Source organism: Phoca vitulina, unplaced genomic scaffold (genome assembly GCF_004348235.1).
Source record: "Phoca vitulina isolate PV1807 unplaced genomic scaffold, GSC_HSeal_1.0 scaffold31, whole genome shotgun sequence".
NCBI lineage: Eukaryota > Metazoa > Chordata > Mammalia > Carnivora > Phocidae > Phoca > Phoca vitulina.
Genome location: NW_022589734.1, coordinates 16687091 through 16710516, shown reverse-complemented (window position 1 = coordinate 16710516; position 23426 = coordinate 16687091). Strand labels below are relative to the sequence as shown.

At 47.1% G+C, this 23426-nt stretch overlaps 1 protein-coding gene across 12 annotated transcripts in view; it reads left to right on the top strand.

The window, feature by feature from the left end:
• The first annotated feature begins 1695 nt into the window (after positions 1-1695).
• Positions 1696-23426, top strand: part of ATXN1 (ataxin 1) — a 391544-nt gene continuing 369813 nt past the window's right edge. For 2 of the 12 annotated variants that reach the window (XM_032425011.1, XM_032425003.1), the window contains exons 1-2: positions 3495-9244; positions 9952-10066. The gene's annotated coding sequence lies outside the window, so the exon portion shown is untranslated. Of the gene's footprint in view, positions 1931-2026; positions 2133-2378; positions 2398-2846; positions 3159-3494; positions 9245-9951; positions 10067-10268; positions 10405-23426 lie in introns of those variants that run through there. The other 10 variants (XR_004301879.1, XR_004301880.1, XM_032425004.1 and 7 more) reach the window with 9 other exon arrangements.

Genomic DNA, 23426 nt, shown 5'->3' with positions numbered 1-23426 from the left:
TGCGTTTTAAATGAAAAAAGAAAAAAAAAAAAAAGTTGTAGAACCGAGTCAGAGTGAACAGTAGTAGTTTTATTTAAATAGCCATGTATATGTGCATGGTATTTCAAAATGCGAGAAAAAAAAAATCATTTCCGGGGCTCTACACCTTCCTCGTTGTTAGTATGCTTATTTTTATTTCTGTCGCACGTTGGCTGTACAATACAGTTGTTTAAAAGCTGACACATTTCTCTCGGTGATTCTGTATCCTGCTTCGGTTGGTGACTAACCGTTAGGTCATACGTAAACTCAGCCAAAGGTTTCTCAAATACAGCTTACAGTCAATAGTGGTGGCTTCCAGAGAGAAACTTATGCGCAAAGATCATGTTTCTAGACACTTGGTTCTAAGCACCTGAAAGAGGTCAAATGCTGCCCAGACACCTACTGGTCTTCCAGAATTATCTGCAGCAAGGAGAACGCCGCACTGAGCTCCCTTCAGCGCGGAGGTGCCTTGGCTCTTCTCCGGGAGCCACACCTGTTGGCAGGGTGCACCCCTCCGCAGAAGATTCCTCCCCACCGACTAACACCTGGCGGTGGTGCACGCGGAGGGGGCGGGGTGGTGGGCCGCTGAGAACCGCGCATCAGCATCGAGCGCAGAGGACGTTCCTCAGCGTGGATTCACGAGAACTGCCATTTGATGCTCGGTTTGCTTTCTGTATCTCCTGCACTGGTTACCTCATTTCCGATTAAATTAATGATCCCGAATCAGCTGCGAGAGGAGTGCGCGGGTCGTCTTCCGAGGCTGGGGCTGGGGACTTCAGTACCCAAAGCAGATTTCCAGACCAGCAGAGAGCGAAAGGGGTGGGGGGCAGGGAGGGCACCCGCTTTCACGGGCAGGAAAGGTGACGGTGCACATGCAGTCGCGGGGACCCTTCAAACTTTCCTGAGTTTCACGCAGAGGCAATCCCCGCAGCCCCGTGGTCCTGGCTCCGGAACGAAACCGGTTTGAGGGTTAACGGGCACCACGATCCGAGTCAGCCCTCTTAGACGATTCTCGGCGCGCCCGGGACGAAGGGCACGTCGGGATCACACTTGGCCCCCCTCCCCTCCCCCGGGGGGGGGGGTTATTTCGCCGGCTGCGAGCTGAAGCCCGACACCTCTCGGAGAGTCCTCCAGGGCGCCCGGAGTTGCACCCCGCTGTCGCTCTGTCCCCTCCAACTAGGTGCAGGGACCCGGGGAGGCGCGCGAGGACCGACCGGTCACCGCTAAAATTACCTCATCGCTTCAGCTCCCCGCCCCTTTCCCAAACCTGGAAGAAGCGTCCCCTCCGGCCGGAGTCGCACCCCCCGCCCCCCGCTCCCGAGCCAGCCTCGGGCCACGCGCCGCCTCCCCGGGGGCCGCCGAGCCCGGGCAGCGCGCAGCCAAGGGTTAAGGGCGCCGGCCGGCCGGCCGCCGCGCCGTGCGCTCGCGGTGCTCCGAGCGGCTCGCCCCGCCGCCCGCCAGAGGGTGCCCCCCCACCCCCAAGTCGGATCCTTGAGCTGCGGCGGCGGCAGCCAACTGCTCCATATTTGGCTTCTATTACACATTTACATACTGGAGCGAGCGAGCGAGCGAGCGCGAGAGAGCGCGAGGGAGGGAGGGCGGGCGGGCGGAGGGAGGAGGGAGGGGAGGGGAGCAGGGGGGGTAGGAGGAGGAGGAGGAGGACGAGGAGGAGGAGGAGGACGAGGAGGAGGAGGAGGAGGACGAGGAGGAGGAGGAGGAGGAGGAGAGAGCAGAGTATACCGCAGACATCATTTCTACTACAGTGGCGGAGCCGTACAGGACCTGTTTCACTGCAGGGGGATCCAAAACAGCCCCGTGGAGCAGCCGCCCGAGCTACAGCAGCCGCAAGACACTGTTTCTCTCCCTCTGCCCCCCCTTCCCCACGCAACCCCAGATCCATTTACACTTTACAGTAAGTGGCTATTTTTTTCTCCTCTGATTCTCTCTCCCCCCTCCCCCATCCCCTTCGCCCCTTATTTAGATTAAAATTTGCCCCTACCGCCGCTCTCCAGAGAGGGGCAAAAGCAACAACCAGCAAACAAACCCCAAACCCCAGTCGCCGGCACCGAAAACAGCTGGAAGAGGAGCGAAGGAAATCGACGCGTCGTGTTGTGGTGTGTGTGTGTGTATGTGTGTGTGTGTACATACAACCTTCTCCCGCTCCTGCCTCCCGGGCCGACACCCCCGCTCGGGGCGCAAGGACTGACGGCAGGGGGCTGCCGGGCCGGTGGGCGCCCGCCAGGCGAGGGGGCGCGCCCGGGCTGGGGGTGCGGGCGCGGGCGCGGGCGGGGAGAGCGGCGGCGGCGCCCCGCTCCGGCGGCTGCTGGTCCGGCCGCGAGTGCGGAGAGCCGTGTCCCCCTCCCTCGAGGTGGCGTAGGGGTAGGCGGTGGCGGCGGCGGCGGCGACCGGGGGTCGCGCTGCCCTCTCCTCCCGCCGCCCGCTCCTCAGCCCTCTCCCCCTGGAGGGCGGCGGAGCGAGTGGGTCTGGAGGAGGGCTGGGCTTCCCCGCGGGTGGCCGCCCGGCCTCGGAGCCCCGGGCGGGGGTCTCCCCGCGGAGGCCGGCCTCGCCGGGTGTGCGGCTGCGGGCTGGGACTTTGCGCGCGGCCGGGCGCCGGGCGGTGGGAGCGCGGGGGGCGCGGAGGGGTGGGCGCGGGGGGAGCCGACGTGCGGGTGTCGGGAGCGCGGCTGGAGCGGCGGTGGCGGCCCTGCTGCCGCCGCCGCCGCCACCACCGCCGCCCTGTTGGTGCGGCCGCTTCCTGATCATGTGCAGCCGCCGCCGCCGCCCGGAGCCGGGAGCCCGCGAGCGCCCCGGCCCGGGCCCGCGCCCCCGCCAGCGCCCGCGGCAGGAGCGGAGGAGCGGCGGCGGGCGCTGCCCTGCCGGCGCCGGGAGTGAGCGGCTGCGCGGCTGCTGGGAGGGTGAATGAAGCCAGGAGGAGGGGAAGGAGGAGGCGGCGGCGGCGGAGGAGGCGCTGCGGGGATTGGGATGCGCCCTGGAGCCCCGCTGCTCGTTCACTCTGGGCCGGGCCGGAGACTCCGCCACTCCCGCGGCCGTCGCCGCCGCCGCCTCCTACGTGGTTCCAGCGCTGCGAGCAGGCCGGTCCCGCAGGGGGCAGGGAAGGGGCCGGCCGGGCGGAGCGAGAGGTGAGGCGGCGGCGGAGCGCGGCGTGAGTGTGAGTGAGTGCGTGCGTGTGTGAGTGCGTGTGTGTGTGTGTGCGTGTGGGCGGGGGGGGCGGCGGGGGCCGTCGCGGTGGGGAGCGGCCCCAGGGGGGCCACTTGGCTGACTCTGCGGCGCCCCGACCCCTCCCCAGCCCCCCGCCCTCAGGCCGCTTTCCTAAACTCCGGGGCTTGTGCTTTCATTTTATTTCAGACCACGTAGGGGGCTGACTGGAAGCGATGAAACAATTCAGGTTTTCTAGGGAGATTGAGCAAGGACCTTAGTGGGGGGGGGGGGGGGGGGGGGAAGTAGGGTGGTGGTGGTGATCTTGCCAGAAAACAACAACAAAAAAATCAGTTTCCAAGGACCGTGGGGTTCGGTTCAACCCTGTGGCTGTTCTGTTTTGTTTTGCTTTCTCAGTATATAATCCTGCAGATAAGAGGGTAATATAAATACTTCGGGAGATTGGGAAATTGCTGAAGAGTAGTAAGGGCAAGAAAAAAAAAAAAGCCAGTCGGAAGCTGGTTATATAATGCGCGATGTGGCTAACGAGAACGGCAAGCTATTTTTATTTTGTTTACCGTATGCTGTGCAGTAGGGACTCCTCCAAACTGGTTCTGTCCCCGAAGAGATTCTTAGCTTCCCTGCGAGATCCACGGGATACAATTAGTAAAATTAGAAGACCCTATTACACCCACAGAATGAGAACTACTGTCTTAGAGTGGCATGCTCCCTGCACATCCCTTCGTGCAGGCTCGGGAATGTGTATATGCAAATAAGTTCTCCTTTGGCAATCTAGTAGTCACATCTCAATGACATTTGTGTTTTGTAATGCAGGCTGTTCTTAATATTTAAACATTGTCGGTACATACCGCACAGAGCAGTGGGTAGTTACTTGATGGTTATTTTTAGGCATAGCTGGTTACTTTTTCAACAGTGTTAGCTAAGCCATTTCTGTTTGGGTTTCTCAGGAGCCCTGTAGTTCCTAGAAGCCCCTGTTAGCCCACCCTGTGGTTTATTTGCAGTTGGATACTTGGGCCTTTTTTCTTTTTCTTTTCTTTTTATTTGGTGGAATGAAGCCTATGCCTGAGGAAACCACCAAAGAGAAGGTTGAGAAAATCCTGCACATGGACTCTTGGAAAGGGATTGCACCGTAACAGCTAATGCTGTGGCACTTGATCTCCTCTGACTGTCCTCCAACTGTGCATGCCTCAGTCAATATTTTAGCAGCTCAGCAGACAAATGGGCTTGAGAGCCGCCTTCTGTGTACAGCAGAGGGTGAAGGGCTCCCCCGAACCTCCTGGCTGCCTGTCTTTCTCATCGTGTAGATCCGTGTCAATGGTGTAGGTTTTCCCTGCACTTACTCTAGGCCCTGATCACTCCTGTAATTAGATCAGGCTGCCATGGCAACAGACAGTGTGCTTCGTCCATTCAGGTGGGTTTGTCTTGTGCCTGGACTACTCCAAGTGTTTTATGCACAGGATTTGTGCTGCTCCAGCCAGAGGAGAGACTCCACTGCCTCAGTTGTGTCTTCTTTTGGTCATTTGGACAGGAGACACTGAATGAGACTTTGCAGCGACTCAACTTTTGTAAAGGAGACCAGCAAGCTGTTCTTGCTGGGCGCAATATGTAAATGCCTTTCCCTGCACAGTGAAAGAGGCCTGGCAGTCCTGCTGATGTTGATTGTGAACAGATCAACAAGTATTTGGTACTTGTTAGAAACCTTTCAGAACTTACCAAAGCAACGGTTCTTTTGCAGTCTGGTGCCTTTGGCCTTGCGGATACTTAACCCCTTCAAGTGGGAAAGCACCGGTCCCTTAGAACCTATGTGGTCAGTGTCGGGATTCTAAAGGGTTGACTCAGTGGAAGGGGTTTATGTAGGACGGATAGCCCCCTTGTCACATTTCACAACTTTACCGATATCAGAGCCGCTATAATCCACAAAAAATGGGACTGACTGGAGGGGCCATTCTGGATGGGTGCATTTTTAATTTGGACTTCTTAGCCATCCTTAATCTTTACATCTGTCAGTAGTAAGTTCCAAGGTTTTTCTCTCAGGTGAGAGATGATAGAGGCCTAGAGCTCGGAGACTGACAATGGGTGATGCTTTTACACAATAAGCAGCTTGCACTGTATTTGGAGATATAATTTAATGAGCATTTAATAATTTAGAGAGCAGCACTCTCCTCTTTGCATTACGACGCCACCTCATTAAGTCCACTAGGCAAAGAAAAATAATCCTGTTGCCAAAAAATAAAAAGGAGAGAAAAGTAAGTAGCTTTGGTTGCTGAAGCTTTTGTGTGGCGCAGGGCGATCCACCTGAGGGGGAGTATTTTAATAACCCTGATATATGAAAGAGAAAGTAATTGAGAATAATAATGTCTTGATTTGGTTGTGATCCTGCCAGTCCGTTTTTCAATTTTCAGTTTTACAGCCCCATAGCTAAATTGGTAAATCCTTTTTTTTTTTTTCCCCCCCCCTGGGGCTAGGATTCTTTCCCCACAGGGGGTTTACGACTTTCTACCATTTAGTGAGTTTAGACTTTCTACCATTTAGTGAGTTTATGCGGTTGGTAACTTGATTGTGGCCTGTTCAGATCAAGTGCTTCTGTGGTTAAAACAAGCTATTTTTTTTTCCTAGGACGTAAATAGATGGGAAGCAAGGATATGAAGTAAGGCACAGAAGTTTAAGTTGTACACACTTTGGAGGTCCTGGATTATATTTTGCAACCTACAGAAAATCTCTTGCAGTAAAACGTGAACATGTATTTTTGAATGCTAAAATAAGTATGAAAAATGTACTTGATTGGGAACTGTGAAAGTCAATATTTTCCTCTCTGGATTTCGTTTTAAGAGGGTTTGGTTAACAGAAGTGATACTTTGTCGGGAATATTATAACTAGGCTCCAGGGCCTCTGAATTGTCTTTTACTCTTCGAGAGAGAGATTCAAGAAAAACTCTTAGCCATCAGATTCTATGTCAAGTGCTTGTAGAAGGCCTTACGTTTCATTGTCTCTGAGTCCTGGGAAAGGCCAGCCTTAAGAGATTTTTAAAACATTAGTAAACACATTTCTATGACTCCTGTATTTATTGGCATTACAGAGTTTAAGGACTCACATTCCTTTTGTGTAATATGCCTTTATTATTTTTTTTTTCCATTCTGAAATGTCAAGTGGATTTTACTTTTGCACTTACCTTGAATGACAGTTTCTGACGACTAACACATTGTAACAGTGGCTCATTTTGTTTCCTATTAGAAGTTAGTCGATAAACATATTTTATTAAAATCCTGTAAATTAGTGTAGGAGTGAATGTTCATTCTTTCAACTATAGCTGTGAGCAGGTAGCACATAGTTTAGACTCTGAAACACTGATGTGCTTGCATATTAATGTGACAGAGTGCAGGAGACAGGGTAGACATCATTTTCAGGGTGGACATAAATAATTTGATTTCCATTGCTTTTTATTTTCAGAGTTATTCAGTAATTTGAATGATTGGCTTCTGTGAGAGATTTAGACATGGACAAGCTTAACTGCTTCAAAGAACAAATTTAGTTCCGGTCATACTTCCAAGGTTATCAGAAGCAGGCCCTCCTTATTTTGTAAAAGCATTGAGAATAATACACTGTAGAAATCTCAGTAGAGATAATCATTTCTGTCCCAGGGTGTTCCATAAAGGACTGCCCATTTTTAAGAATGAATTTTGTAGTCCTCAATTATGCTGTTCAAATTTTAGTTTCATTGAATTCAGTTTAATAAAATACCCATTCAACATGTCTTTAAGCGATGATATAATAATGAGCATACTGAATGCTGTTTTAGAGAATATTTTTAAATGTTGGCTGAAAGAGTTGTAATTGGATCAAGGTTTTGAAAAAAATACATATAAATGCTTAAAACTGTAGGAGTGATAAAAAGATTTAGGTAAATCATCTCTATTTGTGGAGACAGTTTTAAAAATCTTTTTCCTGTTTCATAATTTATATATTTTTGTCTTTATCAGTGTAGTAATATATTTTGTAATCCTTATCCATATGAACTTCTGGGCTAGTGTGCTATAAATGTTTGTAGTGCGTGTTACCATCCCGAATGTAATGAAACCCGTTTAGAACTGTTACAGACAAAAAAAGCGACGAGCATTATATTTTCCTTGATATGTTTGATGTTAGCAGAAACGTTTCATTGATTTTTCTATAACTTTTAATGCATACCATTTGTGGAGTAATGAAAATGCAGTGGTAATTGCCATAATGTAAGCAAAAATGGTATCCTACCTGAAAATGACTTTTCAGAAAACTCATTGTAGTGTAATCAGAATTTGAGACTTAAGGGGGCCGAGGTTGCCCTGATTATGCTGTTTTGATTCAGGCTAAGAGGAACTCTTTATTCCACTTAGGGGCTCTTTAGGCATGACACCTTTTGAGGGAGTTATTTAGCAGAAGTTTTTAGTGATAATCGTCTTAGCTCCTAACCTATAAGCAATTTATCTCCTAACATGCAAAGAAAATGTATTCTTCTGTCACTGTGTATGGCAGATTGTCTTTTATTGCACCCTTAGATTTGGCCTACTCTCCCCGAATTATTTATAATATCTCCTGTATTTATTTATCTATTATTTCCTCTTTACTATCCCGTTAGCGTTATTTAGACCATCTATCTTAGTAACCTTCCTCTATAAATGGAATTGTGTTACGTAGTTCTGCTGTGCTTTTAAAATATTAAGCATTCTATGTTTAGTGTATATGTTGTAGAAAACATTCTGTAGGCTATTATCGGGGTTGTTTTGTTTTTTTTGTTTAGTATTTTGTATGTTTTTGCAGTGAATCCACTCTGCCTTGCTTTTTTGGTTCTTGTGTTTCTTCCCTCTGATGGAACAGTAAGTTACGTGAACTCTGTTCATTACTGTAGCAACACAAATACTTTAGAAATAAGTAGGCATACCTGTGTGAGAGTAAATTAATATTTTACAGCATTTGCATCAAGTTTGACTGTTCTGTGTACTTCAGCAGAATAGGAGGAGACTGTAATTTGGACTCTATGAAACCTTATCTGCCAGGTGGTATGTAAATAGGACTGTGTGCACACGTAGACATACCGGCAAACACTCAACTGTTAGCTCATAAAGCAAGTGCTATCTGCAAATCCACGGGACCTGCACCTTGCTCAGAACTGATTATCCAGTATGTTGATGCTTTGTTTGAGAAGTTACTAGATACAAACAAGAAAACAGCTACTGTGGAAGGGCAAAGAGAATCCTCTCTTTAACTTGGCCACGATTGACATTGTAACTCCACAAGCTTCTTCGCGGAGGGCTAGACTTAGCGGAGTCTTCCAAGGACTTCAAAGACGTTATAGTCTAGAACAGCTTCCCTACGTTCTCTGTACTCACAGATTACATGGGGGAAACCAAGGACTAGAAAACTTGACTTCTTTTGCATATCAGTCCCCGGCATGCAGTAGATGCTTAAGTAAATACTTGGTGAATGGATTCGTTAGAAGTAAGAATGCTTTGGCTACTATTCATTACTTTGAAAAGTGTTGGAAAGCGATTGAAATTATTTTCCTTTCCTGCTGGGCTGTGCTCTTAAAAATAGTGAGTGTGTATGGATGAAAATAATCATGACTACAGAGATGTGTTGCCATGTACCCGGGGACAATTGGCTGACTTACCTGTTTACAGATTATTCACATTGGAGATCGTATTCATAACTCCAGAATAGTTTCTTTCTGACATCCAATATAATCCTGGGCCTCCTCCTTCCTACTGTTACGTAGCGTGGGCTTAGGAAACCCAAACTAAATTTAAAAATCAGCCCAAACAAATATACAGATCAGCTCCAGTAATCAAAGACGGAAAATCTGCCCAGCAATGACTAGTTGGGGGGTTAGTTTATAACTGTGCTTCTGATTCTTTCTATTTCATGTGGGCAGTTGGGAATGACCTGTACTTAAAAATATTATTTTAATAGGGCTGAAAACTCTGCTAGCAGATCAAGTCCTCAACTTCTTCCATTTCTGTGCATAGGTCTTTACCTCACAAAAACTACTACAAGCACCAAGCTCCCTGATGGAAAGGTATATGGAAGATTCATTCATTCTCTTGTTCATCCATTCACACATTCACTCATTCATTATACAGTGGATGATTTTAACTTAACCATGTGCAAGGCATTGTGGCAAAATGAAAATGAAGTAGACATACATTCAAAAGAGAAATAATTTAAAATCCAGTGGAAAGTCTAGTGAACATGTGCATACTTTCACAGTTTTTTCTGCATTTGATACATTTTTCTATCCCATTCGACCGGTATGCCAATAACTGTGCTTTTTTTGTGATTGTTCCTCAAGTTGCATGTTGATAGTAATACATGCCATGTGAAAATTAGACTTTGGCTTAATTACTACTATTCAACCCATGCCCATTTCACCTGATATCCCTGTGATTACCAGCATGTGTTTATCAGATGATAGGTTAGAATCATTAGGGAAAAGAATGACAGTGCCTGGCTCCAATGGGGAGGCAGAGCTCTTAATTTGATTGAAAGGATGACCTTTTTGTGTGGTGGCCTCCCTCTGAGCCCTATTGACTCAAACCAGACCTGCCTTCTGAGCTGGCTGGTATCTGTAATTCTCATAAGACAAAATGCACAATTTGATGTCCTTAAAGTTTAGATTTCAGTATACTTAAGGTGGAATTACTTTTGGAAGCCATTTGTCCTGGTTTTCATTTTGGATTTCTTCTCCTGCACCCCCCCCTCCCCACCCCACCCCTACCCCTGCAGGAACATCGTGTGGCAAGTCGCCAGGGTGGTCCGTTCGAGCCGCGGATTTGTGTGTCATCCTTGGAAGGTGGTCTCCTCCTCCACGGCCACTACAGGGAAGTGCATCACGTATCAGGTGAGAGTTTGGCTATGCTTGTGTAGTTTCCATCCGAGGATCACGTCTGACCCGGAAAATCACCTTGTACCCACGCTTTCACGTGTCGTGGACCGTTCAGTGTGACTGCCTTGGCAAACTGCCTTCGGAGGGAAATTGAGAAATTGCCAAGAGCATTTTTAAAAACTTGGCTTGAAGTGTGTCTCTTTTTGGTTTAATTTAGAAGAAAGTGGTTCACGAAGAAGTCTGCGTTTGACCTGGTGACGATTGGCTGTTGGTGTGTTAGGCTCGAGCCTGATCGTCTTCGTTGTCACCTTTTCCTTAACGCGATGAGACTGTTTCGCTGCCAAACTGTGACCGTAAGTCACGGTTTTCACGTTTTAGGTTTTTGTTGTAGAGTGATTCAAGTGTAGGGAGACAGAGGCCTGTTTGTTCAGTGGCAGCCAGTATTTGTCGAATCTTGAATTTCTTTGTGTCTGTTTGGATTTTACAACTTCCTGATTGCCTCACGTACAGTAAATTTTTCTGGCCTGGAGAGTCATGCAGACACAGGGGTGTATGTGGTGTTGATGACTCATGGTTCTGTATTGAAGAGAGGACAAGAGGATCCTGCCTACATGAAATTGGGAGACATGGAAGTTAGACAGAAGTTGGGGCAAGAGGCTTGGGAGCCCTGGTGTATGCAACCAAAGGGGATTGTGAAATAGATCCCCTCTTGCTATTTACCTTGGGAGCGGTCCTGCTGGGACCTGTGGAAATGGACTCCTTCAGAGGTTCCCAAGCCTGGCTGGGCCACAGAATCTCCTAGAAAGCTTAAAAAGAGAGGGAGGGGGAGAGAGAGAGAGAGACAGAGAGAGAGACAGAGAAAAGGATTTGGGGCTTCACCTCCTGAATCAAAATGAAACTTTAATGGTCTCTTGGAATCATATTGATGCTCCACAGGTTTGGGAACTGCTGGACCGGGTGGTCTCTGGGCAGCTCTTCCCGAGTCATGTTCTGTTTCCTTCCTTGGCGAGACACATGGTCTGCCGTTTCCACACCTCACATATAAAATTCCTGATTTGCAGCTAATTTGTTAAGAGGTGGATATTTGCTTTACCAAAATGTTCTGTTGAAAAATGATTCCCCAGCTTTCTTTAAATACAGGGCTCCCCCTCTATACCTAAGATCGAATTTTTAAGTGAACCTGTAATTTCCGTGGCATCTGAGCCAAGAGCACGGGGCTCTGGAACCAGCCTGTCTGCATTTAGCATCTGGAGCTGCCACTGTGTCCCGTTAGCTTTCTGTGCCTCAGTTTCTTGATGAGTAAGGTGGAGATAAGATTAGAACTTTCTTTCTTTCTTTTTTAAAAGATTTTATTTATTCATTCGCAACACAGAGATACAGAGAGAGAATGAGAGAATGAGCAGGGGGAGAGGCAGAGGGAGAGGGAGGAGCAGGCTCCCTGCTGAGCCAGGAGCCGGACGTTGGGCTCGATCCCAGGACCCTGGGATCATGACCTGAGCTGAAGGCAGACGCTTAACCATCTGAGCCACCCAGGCGCCCCAAGATTAGAACTTTGTTCTAGGGCTGCTGTGAGAATGGAATGAAATAATATGTGTATACGGAGTAGGATAGTACCAGCGTATGGTTTGTGATCTGTGAACATAAGTTATCTTTGTGATCATATGACTTAACCTCTTGACAGGATAAGTGTAATGTTCTTGTTTAGTGATGGTTGCTCCTGGACCATACATGACTAGGAGCCGGTAAATACACCTGTACCTTGATCTTTGGACCGACACTGTAGACATTTGCAGCTCTGCAAAGCAAATGAGCCTTTTATTTATTTTTCTGAATGTTGTGTGAGTCCATCTCTCTTGCTGCGATGGGATGCATACGTGGTGTTTTCCTCTTGTTGTAAGAAGTTGGGTGCACAAATGAAGTTATGCGTGGTCCAAGTAAAAAGAAACAAAAACCGGAGTGACTGAAGTACAATGTCTCAGGAAGGGTAGCCAGAAAAGTCCTGCTTGGGGGATGGGGCCGGGGTGGGGTGGGTCAGGAAGTGATCCCAAACATTATATCTTTGAGAAATATGGACCTAGGTCCTTGACATTTTATGGGCAGTGGGTCAGGGAAGTGTCGTTTAAAAGGAAATAGAATAACCCCACAGTTACATGCAAAGGTAAGCTTCTTAAGGTCTGCAAGTGTCAGCGGACTGGAAAGGGGTAAGATGCCTTAGCCCTGCTGCTTTATCTCTTAGGAGTGTTACCATTTCATAGGCTACACAGAAAATCCTCACGTTGAAGTTTTTGGGGCAGTCGTTTTATTACATATGTGGTTAATACACATGCACGTTTGTTTTTTCACCTGTGGTGTTTAAAAGAGAATTTCATTGTGAAAACACAAGTAACAAAAAGTCCTATCTCTTGGCCAATAGGTGCAGCTTACTGAGAAGGCACCGAGGTTTTTATAGTATATTGAGCAAGTCTGAGTGTCTTATGAATACGTATTGTATTACCAACAAAGTAGTACAGAGTCACCTTGAATTCTCAGCAGCTGACATTTTGTGTGATTGCATTTAAAGGAAGCTTATAAGCATTATCTAAACATTTTGCATAAATAATGGCCTCCTTACAGTGCTCACAGTTGATGGTTAAACGTGAGCAGGGAAATAGTATCGTTTGTGCTGTACTCTATTATGTTCGTTAAGGTTTTTTTTTTTAAATTAAAATCTAGGTTACAAGTATTTCTGGTTCCACTTACTTCGTAAATATGGTAGGGCTATAGTGAAGTTATGACCTAGCTTGCTCACAGGCACCATCTCTGTAAAGAAATGATTCATTCATTTATTCACTGTGTCTTTTTTAAACTAGTACATGGTACTGTGGGAATGAAAGTGAGTAAGAGCTCCCAGAAGGAGGTTGCATTCTTCGTGGTCAGGTAGGGGAAAGAAGAAATGCCCGGAAAGAACTAATACAAAGCAGAATGGGGTGAGTTGTCCTTACTGGGGTAAATTCTGACATTGAAGGAATTCAGAATGATGCTGAGTGGGATGGTGAGGAAAGACTTTGAGGAGGAGGGATCATCTGAGTTCAGCTCTGAAGGCTGGTTAGCATTTCTGTGGGAAGAGATGGATGGAGCCGGGGAACACCGTGTAAGTGGCTGGGACGCAACCAGCGAGTGCCTGGGATGTAACCCACCAGGCCATTTTGGCTGGAACACAGGTGCCGGTGGGCATCTTAGTTGTAGACCGGGTGGGAACACAATTGCTGAGAGGTCAGGTCTGGAGATAAATTTGGAAGAGTCATTGGCATGAAAGCGGTCTTTGAAATTGGGCTTTGGGTTTGCCCAAAGTTTGCCAGGCGGGAGGGGGGAATGACTGTATTGCAAGGGCTGGCATCAGCGGGCGTGGAGTACGTGGAGGGAAGGTGAGAGGCCGCGGAGAGGAGCTGGCGCAGTGCAGCCTTTGTGTGCTCGGTCTGGGGAGACCGAGGGGCAGGGAAGGCTGGTGCCAGGCTGCAGGGGTGGCTGGGTGGGTGAGCGGGTCTTCTCCCTGGAAGCTCAGTGCCGAACTGCAGCTCAATGAAATCATGTTGAAACCTTTATTTCTTTAAGACCTTTAAAAAAAGGGAAAGAAAGAAAGAAACCTGAGCTAATTTTAGCTAAATCTAATATGTGTGTGTATGAAAATGAATGCCGCTTTTGAAATGCAGCGCATGCAGTATCTCTTTTCATGTCAACAAATGATCCCTCTGTTTTCCTCTAAACAGTTTTATTAAGGTTTTCGGTGGAGCCCTGTACATATTAACAACAATTCCAGCCTTTCTTTTGATCTTTTCCACCGTCGATTTATTCATCTCATGCGATAGGCGTAAATCACATTGTGCCATCTACTTGACTCTGGAGCTGTTGTTCATTTGTGGCAATTCATTTACTGTACTTTGATAAAGCACAAGAATATGGGTGTGTTTGGTAACTTTAAAAGCTTTCCTGGAGGCTTTATGTGGATTCTTTTAAATGTGACATACATATAACAGACACACACACACACACACACACACACACACACACGAGGCCCAGCTTTCTGAGCAGTTTGGCTTTCCATTTATACTTTCTAGAAAATAAAGAAATACAGAAATACTGAGCCTTGACTCTAGGATGAAAAGATTCTAAGACTCCATGGCTCAAAGTGAAGGGGAAGTCTGGAAATTCTCTGGTTACGTGTCTGTGGGTGGGCAGTCTGTTTTAATATCATTAGAGAAAATTTGCAGATTATTTAAAATTTTTTATTTTTGGACCCGGGTTATTCAGATGGGTTGCTTTTATTCCCCAAACTAGCTCAGAATGAGGCGGTGACTTCCCTACCTTCCATAAAAGACAAGAAGGTGAGGACAGGAGCCAGGGGGATGGAGAAAACACCGTCGGGGGCAGATCATTCTGTCCGCATGCGTTTACCGAGCATCTCCTACATGAGAAGCATTATGCCAGCCAGGCTCTAAAGGATTTGTGGAGACGTGTCAGTCGTTCACACTCACTGCGTATTAACTCATTTAATCCTTACTGCAGTCCTTGGAGGTAGGCACTGTCATTATCCATCCAGCAGATGAGGGAAACCGAGGCACAGAGAGGAAAAGTAACCTGCCCCAGGTTGATCAGCTGTTCGGTGGGGCAGTCATGCTTGGCTCCCATCCTGTACTCTTCACTGGAGCCATGCATTGTCTCTCAAGCCCTGAGACCCTGTCTGTAAGAAGCTGACAGTTGAGTCGAGAGGGCAGGGCGTGCCCAGGAGTCCTATTTAAAGAGTCACAACAGAGATGCAGCATCCTCTGGGAGGTCCAGATCAGGGAGGGGTTCGTGGATGCTGAGCCTTCCCCCCTTTGGGTGCTCGCCTGTCTGCTCAGAGTTGCAGACAGGCTGTCCTTGAGGTGTTACCTTCCCTCCCCTCCCTCTTCCTCATGCCTCCCTGAGATTCCTGCGCACCTTCAATAATTATTAATTGAAGAAAGTGATGACAGTGGCAATATGCTTATCTGTGTTTCCGAGGATTGGCTTCAGCTGGGCTCCAGAGGCAGTTCAGCATAAAGAGTCCCAGTGAGATAGGGAACTTCTGACTCCCCCGAGAGTTTCCCTGGGTCATTGCTCAGCTGCCAGATTCGGCAGATACGGACTCTTCATCTCTCCAGTTTGCTAGGTGGTGGGCTGGCAGCGGATGCCAGCTCCAAGAACAAAACATGCTGGGAAAGGAGAGCACGCTCGGGTTGGGGTGGCCATTGGGAAGCCCGGGTCTGCTGTCCCCTCCCGTCCCCGCCGCTCCCGGTCTCTCATTGTTCCCTCCTCCTCTGGACCAGTGGATGAATCTTTAACCGACTCACGTCAGACAGACAGAGAAAGGATAAAGATCACTTTTCTCTTAGGCTGCTTTGGGGAGACCAGTCTGTCTTTCTTACATTGAATGAAAATCAGAGGATTTAAAAAAAAAAAAAAATGCCTTGAGAGGCACCGTCTCTCGCTTTATAGATGCACAGAACACAAGAGGACTTGGGATTTACTATCTGTGCACTAGCCTGGCAGCCCCAGCCTACATCCCAGCTGTAATCATATGTGATGCATTTTTATTTACAGATTAGGAGGCTCTGAATCTGACATATGACTAACCAGGAATCTCCTCCCTACAGCAGTTGTATGTCATCTGCTTCAGAGGACTAATTGCTTGGCAATTCCCCTTTGGTAATTCCCTCTTTATTTTCTGATGAGTTACTTAACAGTGATGGGCTTGTAGAGCAGAGCGTGGAGTTTAATGTGTGCTCCAGAAACTCCACTGTAGGCCTGGGGGGATATGTTTTTCGAATCCTGTTTAGCTTTACTGAAGGAACACTGAAACCATTATATGGCCTGTTAATATTTCACTCAATCCGAGGTTAAACACTGAGCGGTGTGCAATTTTCCCCAAGAAATCAAAACCAGGCCTCTTTTTAAAATGTGCCCCTGTGCATTTGAAAATTATTAAAAAGGAATTTAATATTTATAGAATGCTTAATGCCCTTTTAAAAAATATGATTTCAGATGGAGTAGCTTTCCAGGACAAGGCAGAGGGAGGGTGCTGCACGGGAGGGCAGAGGGACAGTTAGTTTGGGGATCGACTTTCTGTCTCCTGACCTGCTGCAGGGTGACTGGGGATGCTCATTCTCCCTTGCTGGGCCTCAGTTTCCCCATCTACAGTGAACCAGGTGGCAGAGGACCCGATGGCCTGGGCCCCTTCTCTACCACCGTGTAGTTCCATGACGAATAGATCTTATTGTAATTCTTCCTCTTGGCTCCCCTAAGACCTTTGCTCTGTCAAACATCATTTGCTATTGTTTGACTTTGTTAGGTTTTGTATTTAATTAGAATTTACATTTTTAGCTATTATTGTGTCATTATTTATAGAGTATGTCAGAAGCGGCGCCTACCATCATTTATCACCCTATCTATATTAGTTTCATACCTTAAGACTTCTTCTGTCCCTTTTTACTGTTCTTGCTACCATGCCCCAAACACCACCGGTTTCTGGAGTGGCCACGTTGTGACTGGAAGGAATCTCTCAGCTAATTGTGGAATTGATTTTTGCAAGGAGAGTGCAGGAGCTCTGCTCTCCTTGCAGCCGTATCAAGAGTCATATTCTGCTTTTAATTTGCAAGGAGAAACTCTTTTGATGTCATTTGGTTTTACCTGCACATGCAGGGAGGAATCTCGAGGTGATTCCTTTTCTGTTCTGACTCAATTTTTCCAATCCGTGTGTGCCGCATTACCTTATCTTATTGGTTAATTTATAAGCAGTTCGTATGCTGTCTCTTGATTCATTACCTTTTCACTGGTTTCTTTAGGCAGCTAGTACAAACAGGAGAGGTGACAAATCAGGGGGTTGCATTGTTTGTTTTGCAGGCAGAGGGGAAGGGAAGAAGCGGTTCTTAGGGTGGGTACCAGTGAACGCTTTGAAGGCAGGGAGGTTGAGATTTGAATTCTGGTTCTGGCTCCTTAGGTGTGTGACCCAGGCCACATTTCTTGAGTCTGCGATCCTCAATGTCCTCATCTGTAAAATGGGCATGATGACAACATCTGTCGTACAGGATCATTGGAAGGATCAAATGAGCATTTACCACGCATATTGCATATGGTGTGATCTCAATACATAATCAAAAAAAAAAAAAAAAAAAAAAAAAAGAAGGGGAAGGCATAGAATCGAAGACCTAGGGGAAAAAATGAAGGCAAAGGATAGAGCTGTGTGTTTGGAGGTACTTGGGGTAGGAGGAGTCCCTCAGGGCCCCTTGTGGCCAGGGTTTGAATCCCGGATGGGCCTTTGCAACTTGGGAAGGACTGAGCACCCTCCACTGATTCAGGGCTGATGTTCTCCACCGGCTGATGTGCTCCACAGAAGAGGGTGTTCACTACTATGTGATTGATAAAAATACTACATTTTAAACATCTGTTGCCTCTACATCACAACAACAAAAGAAAACCAATAAAAGCAAAAGTTCCCTTTTATCCCACCATCCCAGTCCGTAAATCAAATTTACCTCTATGTGTTGTCTTCTAGTTCTTGATAATTTAACACATAACTTTTTCCAGTTTTGCTTTTTTTCCATTTAGCTTAAAAATTCCCTTTCGTAACCTAGATTTTACAATCATCATTTGCAAGGATTATGCACTGTTCTATCAAGATGTTCTACCTTAAGTTTTGTGTTATATGTGGACATTTGCATTGTTTCTAGTTACTTACTGTTATTTTTAAAATTTTTATTATTAAAACAATTTTTTTACTGTTATTTTTTTAAAGATTTATTTATTAGAGAGAGAGAGAGAGAGCACACAGTGGGGAGGGGCAGAGGGAGAGGAAGAAAGAGAATCTCAAGCGGACTCTCCACTGAGCACAGAGCCTGACTCAGGGCTCGATCCCACGACCCTGAGATCATGACCTGAGCCAAAATCAAGATTTGGATGCTTAACCAACTGAGGCTTCCAGGCCCCCCTACTTACTTACTGTTATAAAGCAGCAGTGAATATCTTTGTATACTTAAGTATTTACTTAGGTTAAGTCACAACAGAAGGCTTACGTAAACTACCATGGTGGGGAGAGTGACTCTGAATTGCTTTCTAAAAGGCCTGTACTTATTTCCGTTGCTGCTAATGATACATGAATGTGCCTTGCTCCAACCTGATTAACTGTGGGACCTATTCTTTTTTGGATACTATAACAGACTTCTTGGTTTTACTTTTTTATTTTTTTTTTAAAGATTTTATTTATTCATTTGAGAGAGAGAGAGAGACAGAGAGAGCACAAGCAGGGGGAGGGGGAGAGGGAGAAGCAGGCTCCCCGAGCAGGGAGCCCGATGCGGGGCTCGATCCCAGGACCCCAGGACCATGAACTGAGCCGAAGGCAGATGCTTCACTGACTGAGCCACCCAGGCGCCCCTGGACTTCTTGGTTTTAAACTTTGTATTCCTCTGATCCCTCTCAGAGATAGCACGTTTCCATATAATGTTTATTTGCTAATTTTCTTTTACACAATTAGCAAGTGGAAGTTTTGATACTTTCTAATCGGTGTAGATGAGCTCTTCCTGTGGTCTAGATCTCAGTCTTTTAAAAATCCCATTCGCTGCAGCCACTTTCCCAGGTCTGATTTTCTTTTCCTTCGGTTGTATTACTTTTTGGTGTGTGGAAGTTCAGGTTTTTATAGGACGTCTCTCGTCTCTCCTGTGATTGTAGCCAGGGCCAACCTGGAAGGGAGCTCACATTCTGCACCAGCCAGCGGCTTTGCTGGGCATAGTTCTCATGCTCCTCTGCCCACAGCTTTCCTTGGGAACTGTTCCCTCTTGAAACCCTGTGCTTGTTCACTGCCAAGGGGCCCCTTCCCTCTTCTCCTCCCACCTGCTCCCCACTCTTTGCCCTTCACCCAGTCTGGGCCAGTTTCCTAGAGTCTCCTCTCCCCACCTTTGGGGTTCTCCACCCTCTCCTGCTGACCTGTGTTCTTATCGGGGGCCCCGCCATGGAATTGTGCTGGCTGTCTGGCAGCCTCCCTCCCTTGGGCCTGAACAATCAGTCAGGAGTTTCAGGCCTGGCGAAATTGAACTGTTATCAAAGTTCCTAGGTTGGGGGGCGTTCAGGTCTGATTTTCATCCACATTAGACTGGAGAGGCTCACTGCTACCCTGCTTTTTTCCTGTTTCCCCTCTTCCTTGGAGAGAGCTCTTTGGGCAGGTGCTTGTGAGCAGTTTTCTAGGTATTGAGCTTTGGGGGAAGTCTGGCCTCAAGGTCTGAACTTGGGCTAGTGGGTCAGGGGGGTGGGGTGGTTTGGGATGTGATATATATTCCCTAAATGGCCTCCCTGGATGTCCTCTTGCGCTGGTCCAACCCATTTTCCTCTCTGAAGCCCAAGTGTATGTTTCTTATGACTAGAGATCTGTTTGCATCTGTTTTCCTTCACTCCTTCCCTGGTTTTTCATGGTGCTCAGGATGAAGTCCACAGTCTAACCTGGCTCAGCAGGCTTGGGGGACCTTGCTTATCTCTCCGGCCCTATCCCTCATCTGCTGCCCCTTATTGGCTTCACTTCAATCACATTGCATTTCTTCCTTAGACGCACCTTGCTCTCTCTTGTGTCCCAGCTTTTAGTCTTGCTGCTCTCTTCCCTCCTCCCTTCCTTGACATCTACCTGCTCACTGCAATCTTTCTGGCTAACTTCACCTCATTCTTAAAATCTCAACTGAGTCTTTTCCCCAGGGTTTTATGCTGCTGGTCCGGGCTCCCAGCACCCTGTTCTCCCCCTTCCATAACACTTTGTAATCCTTTTTCCCAACTGAGTGACAGCAAGGACCCCTTTCCCCCCATTCTTGGCATTTGGCATCTAACAGGCCTGCAATAGAGATGATACAAGCATTTCCCCTATAATGTGAGTTTTTCAGATACGAATTGGATGTGATTCCATCTGTTAAGATAGACCATGACTTATGTCATTGTGGTCTGGAACCAGCGTGGGGCCTAGTAGACCACAGGGGTGGAAGAAGTTTGAGTAGCTTTGTGCATCACAACAAGGGATGATAAAGGTGATAAAAATGTGTAAGAAGGCTGTGCTGAGGAGAAAGAGTAAAGAGAGGCCCAGTGATGACTTTTCCAGAACAAAGACTATGAGGAATAGGTTGCTGGATTCGCTCAGTGATATTTAAATTTCATAGTACTATACCTATCACCACACAGAACACTATTATTATAGAAATTCAATGCAGGAAAAAATTGCTTTGTTTTTTAATGTCTAAAACGGTCTTTCTTGGTATTGAAAAAATTCCTGTTGAGTTTCGATTATGTAAGGATTCTTAGGAACACAGCTATCATGTTGAATGAATGAATGAATTTGAGATTCACCTCAATAGCACCTGTTGTCTGGCCTTATGCACTCTTGTGACCCCAGTCTCCAACTCAGGGGGAAGTTCCTGGGGAGATAATTATCCTGAGGAAATTATTTTATCTGGAAGAGAGTAGTTCTCAGTCCTAAGGAAGGTTGGTCAAATTGAGGTAAAGCCCCACAGGGACTGGGGAACCCTGCACCCTCCTCTGTGTAACCCACCCGTGATGGGGTAGGAGGGCAGCCACCCATGATATCTCTGCGCCCCCTCCGGTTGGCTGGCCAGGTGGCCATCCGCCTCCTCTCTATTGCATACGAGTTCATCCAGAAGTTGCCTGTTGGTGGCTGGTGAGGTTACCTTTTCCGGGTCTAAGGTGTTCATTTGTGGTGATTGGTGTGAGGGATGATATGCTTCTGGTAGAGATTCTGAGTGGTGTGGGAAAGGTATAGAAGCTGAAGTCTGCCCTCCCCCCATGGAAGGCAGTGCCCCCACAGGGGAGTGCCCCGAAGGCCTTTTCCCCTTGCTCTCTTCTGGCAAGTTCCAAGTGGGTGCTTTTCTCTTTCCACAGCTCCATTTTCACGTCACCTCTGGGTCTTCTTTGGTCGCGGCAACCCAGACCATTGTGAAGTGTGACCTCGAGCTGCAGCTTTTTTGCGGGGGGGCGGAGGGGAGAGACAGCCTTTCTTTCTTTCTTTTTTTTAATTTTATTTATTTATTTGTCAAAGAGAGAGGGAACACGAGCAGGGGAGAGATGCGGCAGGGAGAGGGAGAAGCAGGCTTCTTGCTGAGCAGGGAGCCCGATGCAGGACTCGATCCCAGGACCCCGAGATCATGACCTGAGCCGAAGGCAGATGCTTAACCTACTGAGCCACCCAGGCTCCCCCAGTTTACTGTTTTATTGACAGGACAAAAGATGATCTAGTTATTTATTCAGAAATCTTCTTCCATAAAACCTGGCTTTCGTTTGAGGTTGAAGGAAATGTGGCGATAGCATCTAAGCCCAAATTTTGCAGTTTTATTTTAGCTTTCCTGTTCTAACGAAGCCTCTGTCACCCTTTGTACCTCTCTCTACTCTTCAGAAGAAACAGGTTGTATTCCCCCCCACCCCATTTCGGTGTTCTCCAAATAAACAGCACTATTTTAAAAATCTGTGTAAATCAATAAAAAGGGAGGGAGTCATTTCTTTTTTTTCCCCTCCCAGCAAGCTTTAGATCCATTTTCGTCAGCCTAGAGATCAGAATAGGCCAACGGGAGGAAGAAGCAATGTTAAAATGAAGGAGTCTTTTCGAGTGCGACTTTGGAACGTGGATCTTCCAGTAGTAGAGGAGGCTTCTCCAAACAGAACAGTACAGTTCATTTCATCTTCAGGTCCCCGAGAGACGGTTATTAATCTATGGAAATGGACAAACACTAGCTGTTTGCTATTCTGCTGTGCAGAGAACATTCGGTGACCTGACTAATCTCAGGGTTTCTGTCTCTAAGTGGTGCACTTTTTACTCTTTGCCCTGAAATCTCAGGAAACGATTTCCTTAAAAAAAAAAAAATTTTTTTAACTTTTCCATTTTAAATGTGCAGGGTCTTCAAAAAGACTTCCCTGGGATGAAAAGTCCTCTGTTTTCTTGTTTCTCTTGTAGGACTAGTCAAAACTGCCCCTTGCTTTTGGGGATCGTTTGCAGCCTGAGCCTCTGATTTAGTAAGGACAGCCTTAAAAAGCATGGTCATTTAGACCATGTGCAGTGATTAGTGTGTCACGGGTCCACCACAGGTGCAAACAGCGTATCGCAGAATTCGGGGTGCTTCGGATAAATTGTTTCCCTGGAGAGTCACAGTGACTCTTTGTGTGGAGAGGATCCTCCTCCCTTTCCTAGGGAGGAAGCAGAACGTAAGAGGTTGACCGATGGGCTGGGTTCCAGGGGCCAGAGCCCACGTGGTCAGTGCCCTGACCCTGGCTTTCTGACTTGGAGCTCAGCTCTCTTCGCCATCACCTCAGGAATTATGCAGTTGGGTCTCTGAACTTGTAGACTGAAAAGACATAACTCTGCTTCACCGACGTGGCCCAGTAGAGCAATTTTGAGATGTTGCTGGGAAGGAGCGAGAAGACAGCCCCTTGAATACATATGCAACCCCTAGTTACCTGAAATCATTTCATCATCAATTTAGTGAGATGTGTGTGTGGTGCCTAAGCCTACGCTTGGACGGGTAGTGTTTTTCCTTTTGCAGCCACTACACCTTTAACGTGGAGCTCCTAGAGCTGTGTTTCCTTTAATGCATCAGTGTCAGCAGGGCTAGAAACATCAGGAAATCAGACTCATCTCCTATATGGAATCTGGAAATCTGATGCCATCTGAGAATGGATGGGCAGGCATTACGGCCAGATCGTTTCCATGCTGTGGGTACCTACTGTCTTTCTGCTGGACGCCACGGAGAGGGTAGAGGAAGCTCACACGGCCGCCTACGAAGCCGATGTATACCTCCTGAGCTGGACAGAGCCAGCGCGGGACACTGAGTGACTTTTCAAGACGCGTTATCTACTGTCATGCGACATCTAGAGGTTAACCATTTAGTAAAAATCGTCATCCATCTCTTGAAGCCAGGAGCATATAGAATCACTGTGATGGGAGCCTTTTCTTATCTTTGCAGAGGTAATTTGGTGGCTGATGACCAGGCTGTTGGCTTCAGAAATACCTGGAATCTGATTCACTTGGAGACTTGACTGCAGCTAGATTTTATATGTGGAATCCTTATTAGTCATTCTGCAAACACGACCAAGGGCGTCTCTCTTTTAGGCCTCCCTCCCCTCCCCAGTCTCTTCACAGCTTTTTCCTAGGAGTCAAGACGCTATAGCCTGGCGGGGGAGTTTTGCTTGGTGATGGAGTAGCTAAGAATGTTTCTCTCTAACAGGTCACAGAGAGTGCTGGTGGACATCTCTTCTTGCCCCAAGATCTTCGTCGGAAGTCCACGGGACTTGGTGTCTTTGCCGTTCAAAGTAGATATGAGCTCGCCAGGAGGCATAATGCGTCACCATT